Source organism: Vombatus ursinus, unplaced genomic scaffold, assembly GCF_900497805.2.
Source record: "Vombatus ursinus unplaced genomic scaffold, bare-nosed wombat genome assembly UNPS02010284.1, whole genome shotgun sequence".
NCBI lineage: Eukaryota > Metazoa > Chordata > Mammalia > Diprotodontia > Vombatidae > Vombatus > Vombatus ursinus.
The window spans coordinates 14,301,011-14,319,244 of NW_020950062.1; positions in this window are offsets into that span (position 1 = coordinate 14,301,011).

An 18,234-nucleotide genomic window follows, 5' to 3' on the forward strand; every position below is an offset into this window, starting at 1 on the left:
CAATGCAGCCAAAATTATAAGGAAAGCAGGATCCTTTGGGAAAAATAATGTATAGTAAGTTTCTCTGATAAAGGTCTTGTTTCTCAAATATGTAAGAAAATTATCTAAATTTATAAAAATGAGATTCATCCCCAATTGATAAATGGCTAAAGATATCAATAGGCAGTTTTCAGAAGAAATCAAAGCTATTACTATTTATGAATATCACACAAAAAAATGTTCCAAATCACTATAAATTAGAGAAATGAAAATTACTCTGAGGTACAGCCTCACACCTATTAGCACAACCCTGTGAGTGCTTTCTACTCTCATCACCATTTTATAGTCATGGAAACTGAGGTTCATAGAAGCTGAGTGATTTTCTCAGGGTCCTACAGCTAGGAAGTATTTGAGGAGATATTTTGGACATAGGCCTTCCTGACTCCAAATGCAGTTCTTTATTCATTGTGCTATGACTCTTTTAGATGTTTTCAGATCTGGACTCTGTCATCCATGTTAGCTTATCCCTCCCCATTTTGTGTAATCTGCAAAGCTCATATGTGATATTTAGTAAACCAAAAAAGTACAGTTTATATCATTCATCTTAACTTCTTTATGGATCAATTATTTAATATTTTTATTAGAACAACATTTAGGGGAATATTGATATTGTTATATAAGCAAACATTCATACAGCTGAGTAAAAGATAAAGTGGATAGAGTATAATTTCTAATTTGGAGTTAGAAGATTTGAGTTTGAATCAATTTCAGACACTTACTTGCATTGTTATCATATTACTGTTCAAAATCTCAAATATATATGCAGTCCACTTTCCATGGTTGCTGAAAAGAAAGCACTTTACAAATCCTGAAGGATTATAAAAATATGAGTTGTTACTAATATTTGTTTACTTTTCACTACTCAGCCAATAGTTGCAATGGATAGAGTTCTGGTCCTAGAGTCAAGAAGACCTGACTTCAGATCTGGCCTCAGTTGTTTACTAGTTGTGAGACCCTGGACAGATCATTTCATCTTCCTCTGCTTCAGCTTCCTCAACTATAAAATGGGGATAATAATAGCATCTGCTTCCAGGTTTTTGTGCAAATCAAAAGAGATATTTGTAAAGAATTTAGCACAGTGCTTGAAACAAAGTAGGTTCTTAATTAATGCTTTTATTCCCTCCATGATACTCTTTCGCTTGTAATAATATAAAGTAAATTTATAGAGAATGTTACACAGTCAAAATGCAAAAATCTTAAATGGCACCTGAAAAAAAGTGCAAAACATCAGACGGGGGCCAAAGTATATTTTATATCCTCACCCATCTTAGTATTGAATTTGATGACTGCCAATTAGTCCTTTTGAATGTGGAGTGGTCAGGCATTAATTTGGCCTCCACCTACCCCCCAGTAGTCTGAGTGATAATTTCACTATTTTGTGTAGATTTGGTCTCAATTTTCATTCCAGTGCTTTTATTCTGCATATGGATCAGGCATTTCTGGGGTTACATATATCCAAAAATGTCACTAACCTGTATTATACAATTTTGATAGAAATAAAAGAAAGGGACTATTGTCTCACCAAAGTAAAAATGCTGGAATCACCTATTAAATCCAGCATTATCAAAATAACAGATTATGTTAACCCTGATTTAGCATGAGTGTTTTAGTGGACAAATAATTTATTAGAATTCAATAGGATCTAATTGGTTGGAGTGCATTAGTAACAAAGCTAATTTTTTTTAAAAAGGAGTTAATTTGATGAAAATCCTTAATATATTATGTAAATTGATCACCACTCAGAATACATTACTTCCAGCTTGAGGGAAGTTTCCTTTTCTTCTAGAAAAAGGTCACAGTTTTATTTTAAATCTGCATCACTAGCATATTTATTTAAGAGATAGTAAGGGGAACAGCAGAGAGGTACTGTACTGAGATGACTATTGTGCCTTAGAGCACATTTTGAAAACAAATAACCCATGCTCCACAGAAGCACGGGTGACTCTTAAAAAAAATGGAACAATCTTAAATTTTTGTTTTATATGTCTACAAATGTTTACCACTTGGTTCAGATCAATATGCCTACCAAAAAGTAATCTGCTTGATTTAAAAAAAAACCCTCTAAATCTAATGAGAATAGCATTTACTAATTGAAGTACAGTCTGTTTTTGTGGCAGCCCATAAAGCTTATCTAAGTATCACTTATTCCCTTGTGGCTGTTACCAGTATGACCAGAGCTCAGTGTGTAGCACTTGTATTTGCATTAAGAATTGTTTTATATGAATTAAAATGCCAATGTTATCTTCTTTTAAATTATCTAGAAAGAAGAAAATAATTTAACAGAACTTTTATCCTAGTAGAACTTCCTTGTTTTACATTTTGTATAGGGGTTAGGTACTAGAAGTATTCTAATTAATTAAGGCAAGAATTTGGTTAGGGAGAAGCAAAGCAGGATTAAAAATGCAGAAGGCCAGGGTTCAAATCTGAGCTCTGGTACTTGCCTTAAAAAGAAAAGACTTAAGGCGAATGTGACAATTATCTTTGATTTTTTTGATGGGCTCTCAAATGTAAGAGAGAGTAGATTCCATTTAGCCCCAGAAGGCAAAATAAGGAACAATGAATGTAACCTATAAAGAAGCAAATTTGAGCATACCGAAAGGGGAAAAAAGAAGAAACAAAAGTCATAACAATTAGATCTATTATATCAATTTTTTTTCTTTTTCTTTCTTTTTCTTTTTTTCTTTTTAGTTTTCACTTCTGCAAGATTTTGAGTTCCAAATTTTCTCCCCATTTCATCCCTCCCTCCACCCCATGATGGCATGCATTCTGTATACCCCTTCCCCTAATCTGCCCTCCCTTCTATCTCACCCCCCCAACCCCTGTCTCTTATCCCCTTTTCCTTCTATTTTCCTGTAGGGCAGGATAGATTTTTATACCCCATTCCCTGTATTTCTTATTTCCCAGTTGCATGTGAAAACAATTTTTTTAAAAAAATGTGTTCTTAAAACTTTGTGTTACAAATTTTCTCCCTTCCTCCCTCCACACTCACCCTCATTGTAAAGGCAAGCAACTCAATACAAGTTATACATGCGGAGTCATGCATAATACTTCCATAGTAGTCATGTTGTGAAAAACTAAGCATATTTCCCTTCATCCTATCCCTATTTATTCTATTCTCTCTGTTGATCCTGTCCCTCCTCAGAAGTGTTTGCTTCTGATTACCCCCTCCCCCAATCTGCCCTTCCCTCTATCATCCCCCTGGTCTCTTGTCCCTATTTTCCTGTGGGGCAAGATAGATTTCCATACCCAATTGAGTGTGTATGTTATTCCCTCCTTAAGCCAAATCCAATGAGAATAAGATTCACTCATTCCCTCTCACCTTCCCTGGTTTCCCCTCCACTGTAAAAGCCTTTTCTTGTATGTTTTATGTGAGATAATTTACCCCATTCTACATCTCCCTTTCTCCTTCTCCCAGCATAATCCTCTCTCACCTCTTAATTTTATTCTCCAGATATCACCCCTTCATCTTCAACTCACTCTGTGCCCTCTCTCTCTCTCTCTCTCTCTCTCTCTCTCTCTCTCTCTCTCTCTCTCTCTCTTTCTCTCTCTGTGTATGTATGTATATATGTATATATATACATACATACATACACATACATATAATTTTTACTCTCCAACTACCCTAATACTGACAAAAGTCTCATGAGTTACAAATACCATCTTTCCAAACAGGAATGTAAACAATTTTACCTTAATAAATCTCTTATGACTTCTCTTTCCTGTTTACCCCTTCATGTTTCACTTGAGTCTTATATTTGAAAGTCAAATTTTCTATTCAGATGTGGTCTTTTCAGTAAGAATGCTTGAAAGCCCTATTTCACTGAATGAACATTTTTCCCCTGAAGGATTTTACTCAGTTTTGCTGGGTAGGTGATTCTTGGTTGTAATCCTATCTCCTTTGCCCCCCGGAATATTATATTCCATGCCCTACAGTCTCTTAATGTAGAAGCTGCTAAATCTTGTGTTATCCTGATTGTGTTTCCACAATACTTGAATTGTTTCTTTCTGGCTGCTTGCACTATTTTCTCCTTGACCTGGGAACTCTGGAATTTGGCTACAATATTCCTAAGAGTTTTCCTTTGGGGATCTCTTTCAGGAGGTGATCAGTGGATTCTTTCCATTTATATTTTGCTCTCTGGTTCTAAAATATCAGGGCAGTTTTCCTTGATAATTTCCTGAAAGATGATGTGTAGGCTCTTTTTTTGATCATGGCTTTCAGATAGTCCAATAATTTTTAAGTTTTCTCTGCAGGTTCTATTTTCCAGGTCAGTTGTTTTTCTAATGAGATATTTCACATTGTTTTCTATTTTTTCATTGTTTTGGTTTTGTTTTAGTGTCTTGATTTCTCATGAAGTCACTGGCTTCGAATTTCTCCATTCTAATTTTTAAGGAAGCATTTTCTTCAGTAAGCTTTTGAACTTCCTTGTCCATTTGACCAATTTTGCTTTTTAGGGCATTCTTCTCCTCATTGACTTTTTGGACCTCTTTTGCCATTTGGGTTAGGCTATTTTTTAAAGTGTTATTTTCTTCAGTATTTTTTTGGGTCTCCTTTAGCAAGCTGTTGATTTGTTTTTCATGATTTTCTTGCATCACTCTCAGTTTTTCTTTTACTTCTCTTACTTGCTTCTCAAAATCCTTTTTGAGCTTTTCCATGGCCTGGGACCAATTCATATTTGTTGTCTTCTTCTGGTTGTATGTTTTGATTTTCTTTGTCACCAAAGAAAGATTCTATGGTCTGACTCTTTTTGAGCTGCTTACTCATGATCTCAGCCAATTACTTTGGTTATAAACTCTTTGTTAAGGTAGGGGTCTGCTTCCAGCATGGAGAATGTACTGTCCCAAGTTTCAGGGGTTTTGTGCAACTGTTTTCAGAGATACTTCTAGGGACCTGTAAATTTTCAGTTCTTCCAAGGTGCTATGATCCAAGGGCGAGGTGTTTACTCCTTTCCTGTCCTGTGCTGTAGTCTATGAGTGACCACAAGCACTCTTCTTTCTTGGAACTGTGAGGAGGATTTCCTCTTCACCGCCACTACAAGCTCCACCACTCCAGCCCTCCTCTTCACCCCAGGACCACCACCCAGAACTGTGACCCAGATCCAAGCATGTGCAAAGCAAGAGAATCCTGCACCAGCAGAGAGATCCCTACAATCCCCCTCTGATCAGCCACTGGATTCCCCCTCAGTCTGTGGGTTGGAAGCTCCAGAGGCAGATGCCTCCCTGAGGCTGTGCTCAGGGATGGCTGGGACCATGCTTCTCTCTCTCTCACCGCAGACACAGACTTTTCCCACTGACCTTTTAAGTTGTCTTTGGCGTTCTTGGGTTGAGAAGTCTGGAAACCAGCACAGCTGCCCTCAATTCAGTCCTCTGAGGTTTGCTCTGGATTCGCTGAGGCCTGCCTTGACAGCATGCCCATGCCAAGCTGCGCTCCTCTCCCTGCTCAACACGATATACCTTTCTGATCAACCATCCAGGCTGTCTTGGGCTATAAATTTATTTCACTCTGTCCTTTTGTGGGTTCTGCTGCTTTAGAATTTGTTTAGAGCCATTTTTTATAGGTATTTGGAGGGATCTGGGGAGAGCTCAAGCAAGTCACGGCTTTTACTCTCCCATCTTGGCTCCCTAGATCAAAATTTTTATGTGTATCCTCTTTAATATAAGATGGTTTCAGTGCCTATACACACATAAATATGTATGTATACTATATATGTATGTATATATATACATATTTCATAAAGTATTAAATTTCATAATTGTCTTAAAAGCCTTGATTCTTTATTTCTGTCCCAGTAGCTATAGATTTTCTAAATGCTGAAGAGAATATTAGTACCAATCTATTTGGCACAGCTAAATATGGTTTTTTTATCGATACCTAAAACATCATAGGATCATAGATTTAGAGTTGCAAGGGATATTTGAGGCATTTTAGTCAAATGACTTCATTTTAAAGATGAAGAAACTGAGGCTAAGAGAGGCCAAGGTTAACATAGCTAAAATGAGTATTTGAGGCAAGATTTCAACTCTAGTCTTCCTGATTCAAAAATAGTGCCATATCCACTATACTAAGTTACTAGAATTTGCTTATTTTATTTAATTTTGGAAAATTGCATGTGTGAAACATGGTTATATGAGCATTTTGACAACATAGTTAAATGTATTGATGTTGAGAAGCATATTTTATCATAGAAAACATTCTATACTGGTATTTGAATGTGATTAGTGTAGAATGCCAGATGATAGGATTCAAAAATGCATTCATATGAATTAATACTATTTGAATGACAAAAAGTTTTTGTTATGTTTTTAGAATCCATAATGTTATTTATGTAATTGTTAGGCTTCTAATTTTTCTTGTATTGTAAAATTTGGGAAACCATTGTATCAAGAATGCTGTTAGAAAAATAATTTCTCTTTCAATGTGGATGCAATTAGATTATGAATTGGGCTACTGAAAAATGTGTTCAAAAATGCTCTAACTTACTGTTTGGGGGAAAAGACATCAAATATCTAAACTGCTAAAATAATGAAATTTGAGAAACTAGGGCCACTTCCAGTCAAAGTTGGGGGACTTACAAGTTTGCTTATAATATCTGAAATTATTTGACCATTGCTTGTGAAAATTATGTAATTGTACCTGTTAGTGAATAGTATGTATTGAAGTTATATCTTTGAGTCAACTCAGTACAAATAGACCTTAGCTTCAAAGATTTTAGTTGTTCCTTAGGGTGAATAGACAGTACCGATTGGGGGCTTACTATAGTAAGCATTTTTCTGAAGTTTTGAGTCAATTATGATGTATTCATGTATGTGTGAAACTATAAAATGTGATTATTCTTAATTTATAAATGAACAATAAATAAGATATCTTTACATGTGTTCATTGTTAATTGCTATTGCAACAGAAGAATAATAATAACAACCTAGCCCTAAGAGGTAATTAGCAAAATTTTGTTATTTGAGGTAAAATCTCTTGGGACGGTAATTTGATATTGATTTGAGATATGATGGTCTGAATTGTCATTAGGCCAATAGTCCACCATTTAAGGGGAATGTAATGTGCTTGCCAAAGGGAGTATAGTGTGCATTCCTACAGGTAGATGTATGTGTTTGGGAAAGTTGAGGGAAAAACCTTTTGACACAGTTTCCCCATTGTGCTGTTTTCTTTCTGAACAGGAAATTTTCTCATCTGGTAAATTTTGAGCCTGGCTATTATTTACACCCTGTAAATAATGTGAAACTTTACTTAATGTCTGGTTGGTAACTCTGACATTTACCTGGAAATAAACAGAGTTAAGGGAATTTTTCCCCTGTTATGTATGGCTTAATCAGGTTGGTTTGTACCTTTCAAGGGACGGTAGATATTTTTATAACCATTTCCCTCTATTTTCTTTTCATAACAAATTTCTATAATCAGGGCAGGTGAATTGTAGAACTTTTGTCATTCCAATACTACATCTATTAATTAATAGATTAATGCTGAAACATCTAAGTTACTGAAATAGGACACAAATAGGAGAAAAAAAATCTTTCTGTTTTTAATCTGATCTTGTGGGCAACTCTATATCCTAAGCAAATAAGTAAATGAGTTCTTAGGCTTTCCATCCCCTTACTAATAGTTACATATTCATATTGTATATTAGATCCTTGAAATATCTCATTCTTTCAAGATGGTACAAGGGTAATTATATATATCAAGAGAGGAGATAAGAAGATCTAAAAGTTTTTTTTAAATTTAAATTAATGGAGTAGTAAACTTTGAAAAACAACAACTTTAGACTGTTTTCTCCAAAAACTAGAACATACACAAACTTATACACACACACACACACACACACACATATATATATATATATATATATATATATACACACACACACACATGATTGGCTTCCAAATGTTTCTAATGGTATATACAGGCTCTGAGTATGTTTTAGTAATAAGTTCTCAAAAGTGTATTATGAAATTTGTGTATAAAATTATATTAATAATAGTAAAAAAATTTAAATTATTGTTTCCTATTTTGAAGTATTTATGTGATAATATTAAGAAACAGAAGGACTTGTTTTATAAGTCAGGAGCTCATAAATTTTTCTTTTTTATAAGATTCTTCCTTCAGCCTCTTGATGGCATTGTCCATATCAGGTACAGGGTTTGAGTAAAGATAGAAAGAGCAAGTGTATGTAAAAACCGAAATTCTCTGAAGTTCCAGTTGAATTATGGCTTCCTAATTTGTTGTTTTTTTTTTTAATAGCTCTGTTGGAAATAGGATTAGATCCAAAGGGTTTGAGTTAATTTTCACCACACTAACTAGTTACTGGAAAAGAAAATTCAAAAAGTTGTATTGAATTGCATTGTCTTGTTACTGGCAGATTTTTAGCAGAATTACCTAGAAACCTCTGCAGATGACTTGGAGCAAGATCTACTAGGAAGCAGATCTACTAGGAAGATTCCCTTTCAGAACTGCCCTGAGAACAAGGCCTATTCCAGAATGTCCAAGGGAAGATGTTTCCAGAGATTAGATGATTACGTGGGGTATCTGGGAATCAAAATGAAATGCATTGATTAAATGGACATTGAGGTTGGGTTACTAAGTTGCAAGGAGTCTTGTTCATGTTTAATACTGATGATCATTATTGTATTACTTTGACTTTTTGTTTCATAGTGTTTATGTTTGCCTGGAAGAGAGGCATGCCCTAATCTCTTTTACTTATTTTTCAGAATGAGGTCCATTCCTCCTTCAACTTTTTGGTTAACTGAAAATTTTCTGTTTATACTAATCTCACTTGATCAAAATTTATGGAATTATGGTTTATGGAATAATAATGTTAACTTTTTTTCACATTCCTCATGTGGAAGCCAAAGGGAAGTTTTGAAGCTACCTGAAATGATATAGCTATCACCCTAGTTAACTGTTGAAGATATTTCCCTGACACTGAATTTCTTGATTACCTTGGCAATATGTAAATCTCCCCTCTTAAATTAGTCCATGGTGAGACCTGTAAGTTGTTTAATCTGTAACCTGACTTAGTTTACTCATACAGTCTATCTAACAGGTTTGTCTCCTTAAGGGATATATGGAATTATGACGCTTAAGTTTGTTCAACTTTTATAACATTACAAGAAACGTGGGATTATGAGTTTTGTAGTACTCTTGGCCACAGTACACTTGTTTACTGTTATAAATTTAAGTCCCCTAGCTTATAGCTTTTAATGCTTACTCAAATTGATTCCACATAATTAGCAGAAATTACCATGATACAGCTGAGGATAGAGGAACAATATAGACCTGATTATGGTGCTGCACCATGAGTATGTTAGCACCAACAGCCAGTATTGTGTAAAATCAGTCACCAGTGCAGCCATTCTGAAGTGAACCTATGTTTTAATATTGCTTGACTTTGGTTAGCTAAGTGCAACCGGCCTGCAGGAAAGGACATTCCTAGAGGAGGGGCAGTCCACATGATTTCTTAGTGTTAATCCCATCTCCTTTTGATACTGTAATAGGGGATGAGCTGAGGCAGCACTAAACTCATGTCCTCATTAAAACCAATTAGGATTGTCTTTCTCTTATATGGAAGTTGCTTACTCATATCTATAAAAGCAGGTTACAGTTTAAATTTGGTGCTTGGGCCCACATTACTGCCTTGGGGTACTACAATAAACTTTTTACCTTATTTCCTGAGTTTGCCTTGTTAATCAGGGTAAGGTCCAAACAAGATTTCTATTAACACAACCTTGATAGTAAATGAGGATAAAGAATCATTGTTATAAATATGTCTGTAGTTGGTGGTCCTTTAACCCCTTTAACTGTGATGCCCATTTGAAAATGTGGAAAACAAAATAAAGAGTAATTCCTAGATGTTTCCTTCTCTGACTTGGCAGAACAACATCTCTATACTGTATACAGATGCAAGGAGGAAAAATTCTTAAATCAAAGTAAAGGAAAATGAAAAGCTTGTTCTCCCACTCTGCAGCTTTCTCTACAAATTATAGCATTATCATGTGCATACCACATTTATACGAAGCAACCCATAAAATGTATAAAAATACTCAAGGGGGGAAATAAATTAATTTTAGTGTACAATAACAGCACTCATACTGGCTCATATTTTACTTGACCAATGCAACAGCTGAAGAGATCAGTGGGGAGAGCTATATTAGACTACCAAGCAAATAAAAGATATGTTGCTTTTTAAATCACTGACTTCAAACCAAATCTGTCCCCACTACAAAATGTTATAGAAAATAATAAATGAGCACACCTACCATAGAGTGGCCTGGGAAAGAATTCTGAGCAGGAAGCAAGCTTTGGTGAACTGATATTTTATTGGTATCCTGAAAGACAAAATATACATATCTTCCCTACCCTAAATTTATGTTATTTTATTCTACATCTTACCCTTATGAGATTAGGTTTTCAGATTCAGCATTTGAGAATTTTGTTCACCCTACAAGTGTTGAAACTACAGTTAGTATATTCTTAAACCAAGTGATAATGTCTCACTCTATTTTGATCTGAACTACAAGGCATACATTTTTATTGATATTCAGATTATAACTACAGTTTTCCCATTCGCTATTTCTGAACTCTTTATTCAACCAGCATTTTAAAATGCTAAGTGTTGAGAATACAAGTTAAACAAACAAAACCAAAAAACACCACAGTCCTTATTCCTGCTCTTAAGGAGCTTACATTCTCCTGGGGGGGGGGGTGCAATATTTAACAGAGAGAACTTTAGCTTGTACAAAGGCATTCGCATATTGAATATTACACATTATATACTGAAAATAATGCTTTTATTATATCCATTCCACAGATAAAGAGACTTAAGTCAAGAGACTTTAAATAACTTGTCCTGGGCTACATATTTACTAAATATCTAAGATGGGACAAGAATCCAGGTCTTCTTGACCATAAGTGCAGGACTCTATCATCTAGCTTCTTCTTTTCTTTTAAACTTTCCCATTTATAGCCATCCTCCTAGTTATTGGCTTCCACAGCACTCCTTCTTTCTTTAATACAGAAGGAAGGAATTTTAGGTTGAGCATAAATGTTGTTTACAAGTTTTTGTTTATTTTTTTTATTGGGAGTGGGGGAATTTAGTTTTATTGTTTTTGATAATTCCAGGATGTATAACTGGGTCAAAAGTAGGATAATATTTGTACTTTTTATTGCATACTGTCAGATTACTCTCAAAAAAGATTGTAGAAGTTTGTAATTCTATCTGCATCATATGAGTGTATTAGTTTCTCCACAACCCTGATATCATGGATTCTTATTATTTTAATTATTTTGACTAATCTTATAAGTATTTTATAGTATCTCAAATTTGTTTTAATTTATATCTCCGATTATTTGTGATGTACATTTTTTCAAGTTATTAACAATTTATTTTTTTTTCTTTGAAAATTATCTGTTTATATCTTTTGATCATTTTCCCACCATGGCCTAGTAATTAGTATTGTAGTTCTTAAAAAAATTCCTAATATGCTTCTGCTACTATTATCTCAATTATAATTTTTCTTCTTCCATAGTTTATGTTGAGTTTTGTTATACAAAATTTAATTTTGATGTAGTTAAGTACTTCTATTTGGTACCCAATTATTCTTTTCCTTTACTGAATTAAAAAAAATCATTTATTCTCCACAACTGACATAAATACTTCACTCAATTTTCTTCCATGTTTTTCCCCCTAGAATATTATATTAAGTCTCTCATCCTATTATAATTCACTGAATTTTATGGTGTAAGATATGGTACAAATCTCTTTCTTGCCAAATTGACAACCAATTTTCCAAGCAAATTTATTCAATTTGGATACATGTGTTAAGTAATGAAATCTTTGGGCAGTTTTTGATATAATGCAGATCCCCTGAACCTGTCCAGATATGCTAGGGTTACAATAAATTCTAAATGTTTATCACACAAGAATCTCTGGTGTATATTTGGCAGAACTTTGATGTCTATTTTAATTAATAGAACTCTATTTTTTTGTTACCCATCACCAGAGAGTTTTGATTAAATATATTATAAGACAAGAGAGACTAGGCTTATGATTCCACTGCCCTAGGGAATCCTTCAGTGGGAAACTCCCCTTATCAATGCAGGTTGACATCTTCTTTGCTTTTAAAGAGTTGCCTAAAGCATGGAGAAGTTGAGTCACATGGCCACCCACATCCTATTGAACATAACTTTCTCCAAGGTGAGCTTTCTCTCTACACTATTCTTCTACTTTATAATATGTTTAAAAATGTAGAAGTAAAATGCCACTTAATCAGCTTTTCTCCTGAGTCCACCCCTTAATATTCCTATCCATTTGTTCTTCTAATCAAATTCTTTAGTATGTAAAGCATTTAAAGGATTTTTTAAAGAGTTATTTTTAACAGAGAAGTAGGATGGTTTATAGGAAAGAGAATTAGTCTGAGACCCAGGAAGTCTGGAGTATAAATCCAACATCTGACATACTAGCTGTATGATTTAACTTTCAGTGATTTAGGCCACTTTCTAAGATTACAAATTACAGAGAAGATGAAAACCTGCACTGGTAGGAGTGTCCTCATATTGGAATTCTCTATTCTAATGAAATCACTAGTCTAGTAATTAACTCTATAATTTTTTAAAATTTTACTTTTAAAGAAGTAAATACACATATAATATTTGAAATAGTGAATAATATAGAAGAAAATTAATTTTAAGGAAAGAGGAATTAATGCATCACTCAAAGTATAATAGTTTTAGAGTTTCAGGGTAAGTAATAAAGATTTTTTAAAAAACTTTTTTAGAGTTTGTGTGTGTTTTATTATTTATGTAGGAGAATCAGAAGGATATCTTGATCAATGCTATGAAGTTACAGTGAGATGAACACAAGTCTTTCCAGTTCTTTAGGTATTTCTCTAACCATTATGCCCTGCTACCTCTCACTTTTCAAATACTAAAGATGAAATAATTTCATTTCCCAAATGAATCAACTATATGAACTTATTGTAGGGGAAAAAACTCTTAGCTGGAAATCAGAGGATGTTGATAAAAACTAGTCCTGCCATTGCCACAAGCTATATGTGTCATTTGAGGAAAATCATTGAATTACTCCTTGCCTCAGTCTCCTCCTCTGAAAAATAATGAAATTGGCTGAAAGGAGCTTTCAGCATATTCCTTATTACCACAAATGTCCCTGGATACAGATCACTGGAGTCAAATGAGAGACAACTAATTAATAAAATAGTGAACTATACAAAATCTACAAAAACAAATCAGTCAAGGGGAATGGCTAGAAGAAGGACACAAGAGCCCAGACCTGTCATCAACAGCATAATGACATGGGAGACCTATAGACACTAGTAAAGGTGCCTAAGCAATCACTTAATGAGTTTGCCAAGGAACCAGATGCTACAACAGAGGCTATATCATTTATAGCCTGGCATCTGGGTCATCGTTTGCCACATGAAGAGGCAAATGACTAAGAGCTTTAATGTGGTGGGGGCAAATGGCAGCCTTCCATCACTGCACATACTTCCTTATTCAATGTCTTCGAAAAGTCTTCAACATTTATTGATAAAAGTATGTATATGAATAACCACATAATTATTTTGATTAACTCTAAATGTGGGAAATAGGCTAAAATAAATCAAATATATTCTTTTCTAAGAGGAAAAAACTCATTGGATAATTGAATCTCATGAGAAGGACCTCAGTGGTCATTTAGTGATTAAATAGGCATCTTCTCTAAAATGTTTGGCAATTGAACCTCTGTTTGAAATCCCTTCTTCCTGTCCCCTAATCATTCAACCATACTTTTTCTTTAAATTTTAATATCTACTGGCCCCTTCTCTGCTTCCTCCAGGCACACCAGTATCTCCTTCCTTATAAAACAAGACCAAAAAAAACAACACAGAAAAACAAAAACAAAAGCAAAAAACCCAACCTGACTCACTTGACCCCTCCAGCTATCATACTGAATTTCTCCTCTCTTCCCAGCCAAATTCTAATTCCTATTTTGGTTACCTGTATTTCTTTTCATCGCAATAACTTCTTGATCCTTTACAGCCTGGCTTTCTACCTTATCACATAACAGGAATTGTTTCTTTCAAAGTTACAAATGATGTTTTAGTCACCAAATATGCCAGTTCTCATTCCCCATTCTTCATCTCTCTGCAACATTTGACACTATTGACCAGTCTCTTCTGAATACTCTAATCTCTATGGGTTTCTATAATATTGCTCTCTTAGCCTCCTTTATTGAATCATTATCCATGTCCTAGGCTTTATTTCTGAGAAGACTCTTTTCCTCCATCCTAGGCTCTCTTTTCTCGCAACACTCTCTAAGTGATATTATTAGTTCTCAAGTGTTTATCAACTCCAAACAGATGATTTGCAAATCTACCCATACGTACCAGTCCTAATCTCTTTCCTGTGTCCAATCCTACCTCATCACTTGACTTGAGAACATTTCTAAATAGATGTACTATAGATATTATAAATTTCACACACATACACACATCTATATGTGTGTAAAACATCTATTTATCTGTCTATCCATTTATCTATCTATCTATCCATCCAAACTTATTATTTTTCTTTTTAAAGCCAGCACTATTTCAAAGCCCTTATTTCTCTTTCAGGTACTAATGTCTTTCCAGCTCCTCAGGTTCAGAATTTCAGTGTCATATTTGAATCCACACTCTTCATTCATCCTGCATAACCAACAGGTTGTTAAGTGCTGCTTATCTCTGCAATATCTCTTGAATCCATCTCTTTTTTCTTGACTTTCCTTGCTACCATCCTAGAAGGACTTCGTCATATATTGCCCAAATTATTGTGGTAATATTCTAATTGGTCTTCTTGATTCTTATCCCCTCCTCCTCCAATCCATATTCCTTGTAGCTGCCAATGTGATATTTTTTTTAAAGCACAAAATTGATTATCACCCCGTAGCTCATGAAGTTCTGGGAGCTTCTGATTACTTCTAGGAAAGAATGCAAATTCCTCTGATTTGTATTTAAAGCACTTGCTGCTCTGATTCTGCAGCTAGGTGGTTCAGTGGAAAGAGAGCTGGACCTGGAATTATGAAGACCTGAGTTGAAATCTGGCCTCAGATATTTACTAGCTTGGTGACCGAGCAACTTACTTAACTCTGTTTACCTTAATTTCCTCATCTGTAAAATGAGCTAGACAAGGAAACAGCAAACTACTTCAGTATTTTTTGTCAATAATACCCCAAAAGGAGAAATGAAAAGTCATACAAAACTGAATAATAATGAATGAATGAATCTGATTCTAGTCTGCCTTTCCACACTTATTACATATTACTCTCCTTCATGTACTCAGTGGTCCATTCAACTAGGCCTTCTTGCTATCCCTCATATAAAGCATTCAAACTCCCATATTTATGACTTTACACAGGGTGCCACCAATGCCTGGAATGTAGAATTACTATGAACTAAATTAAATCTACCTCATCATATCATATTTCCTCACAATATGAGTTACCCTACCCTACACAATATGAGAAACACAATGAGTCAGTAGATATGTGGTAGCTTAGCAATGAGCTCCTAAAAGCAACAACTGTGTGAAATTCTAGAATGCTTCAGAGAGAAATATAAGAATTAAGATTTTTTCCAAGGGAAAAATATTAGGACAGAAATTACAGCCCTCCAAGAAGATGTAGATGATTCTCAAATCTTTTTGTCCAACCCTAACCTCTCCCCTCCCTTTCATTTTCACATCTCCAACCACCTCCTGGACATTTCAAAATGGATGTCTTGTAGACAATTTACCTTCCACATGTCAAAAAATGAACTTATCTCTCCACCCCCCCCCCAAGCCCTCCTCTTCTCTTCCAAACTTTCCTATTACTATCAAGGGCACCACCACACACCTGGGCTTGCAACCTCAAATCATCCTAGACTTCTTAATCTCTCTCACCTTTATACTCAGTGGTTGCCAAGCCTTGTCATTTCTACCTTTGCAACATCTCTCTTATACATCCCCTTATCTGATCTGACCTTGCTGGGACTCAGGTACGGGTCATTATCATTTCTTACCTGAACTACTGCAATAATCTACTGGTTGATCTCCCTGCCTCATCTTTCTCTGTTCTAACTCATTCTCTACTCAGCTATCAATCTGGTCTTCCTAAATGGTGAATCTGACCATGTCACATATAACCCTTCCTCCAATCAATCAATTCCAGTGACTCCATATTGTCTATAGGATCAAATATGAAATCCTCTGTAGTTATGAAACATGTGAAGGACTTATAATTGTGTTCCTAGTTAGAGTGCAAAAGTCTCTCTAACAATAGGTTGAGGGGTTTGGCATCCACCCCGAGCTTAGAAAGATTATTCTCTCTTGTGTGGCTTCCAGGGCTGTCCCGTTCCCTCGTCCTTTTAACAAAAGAAGGAAAGGAAATGAAAAGGATAGTGGCAATCACAGAGCTTTATAAAAAATAAGCTTAGATAGATCAGTCAAATTCAGTCTGTAGTAAAATAAAAGGATATACTTAAAACAGGAAACAGGTGCCAATCACATCAATCTAATATGAGTCAGGGCTGGGATTAAGTAATGCTAATTCTTTTTTTTTTTTTCTTCAGTATTCCAGACGTTTGAACAAGAGCCATTGCTTTATACCATATTAGCTTCCACGTGGATTTGAGGAAGGGAACTACAGATGCTGTTGTGACTGTATTGCTGCTCCATGTCCTTTCCTCCCATTGTCTTCTTAATTTTGTATATAGTCTGACTTCCACTGTCATCATTCAATTGAAACTGCTCTCTCCAGAGTCACCAACAATCTCTTAATTATGAAATTTAATGACCTTTTCTTAATCCTCATCCTTGTTGGTCTCTGCAAACTTTGATATTGCTGATTGCCCTCTTCTCCTTGATATTCTCTTTTCTATAGGTTTTTGTGACACTACTCTACCCTGATTCTCCTCCTCTTTGTTGGATGAGTCTTTCTCATTCTCCTTTGCTAAATTTTCATCTAGGTCTCATACACTACTTGTCAGTATCTTGACAGGCTCTTTCTAGGGCCCCTTCTTTTCCTCTACTATCCTATTTTACTTGATCTCATTAGCTCCCATGGTTTTGACAATGGTTTCTATAAAAAGAAGAAATCAATAAGATATTAAAAAGAAAGAATAGGTAATTTAGAAAAATACAGAAACTCTCTGGAAAACTAAAAAAATTGGAAATAAAAATATAGAGACATAATAAAAATTAATTGAATAAATTCAAGACAAAATTTTGGAAGAACCCATGAAGTTGTTCTTCAAGACAATGAAAATTGAACTTGAAGACAGGATGTTCTTCAAGAGGAATACAATGCAGCAAAAGATCTGAATATTATATTTCAGAAAATCATAAAGAAAAATTGCCCAGCAGTATTGATAATACAGTATTTATATTTCAGCTTGATAGAATCCAAATGAAACGAGCAATGAGGAACGTCCTTGACAAATGTGACTGAAGCTAGAGAATTTCTTTGCCAGACAACAAATACTGAATTTAGAAAAGATTAAGAACTTAATATAGCAAAGAAAATAAATCTAAATTTCATAAATCTAAAACATAGGAGAGATTAGAATAAGATATTCCAGAGAAATAAATATTAATTTGCACTCTAAAATAATGTATTTTACTTGGCAATGAAAAAAGTAGATTTCCAGCTTCCTACATCATATCCCATAATGCACTTCAGTTATGGACATATAGAATGTAAGTTGCCTATAAAACATCTGTTTTTAGATGTCCAAGAGGTTGCTGGAGATGTAAGATTGAAGGTGAGGGGAGAGGATGGAGCTGGACAAATAGATTTGAAAATCATGGGTATAGAGATGATCAGTGAAACCATGAGAGTTAATGAGATCACCAGATAAAAAACCATTTGGAATTATGCCTCAAAGACCATCAAGCTGCATACCTTTTTATCTGACAATACCACTATTAGGTCTGTATCCCAAAGAAATCATAAAAAAAGGGTAAAAGACCTACATGTACAAAAATATTTATAGCAGCTCTTTATATGGTGACAAAGAATTGGATATTAAAGGGATGCTCATTAACTGGGGAATGACTAAACAAGTTGTATATTAATGTAATGGAATATTATTACGCTATAAGAAATGATGAGCAGGCAGATTTCAGAAAAATATGGAAAGACTTACATTAACTTATGCAAATTGAAGTGAGCAGAA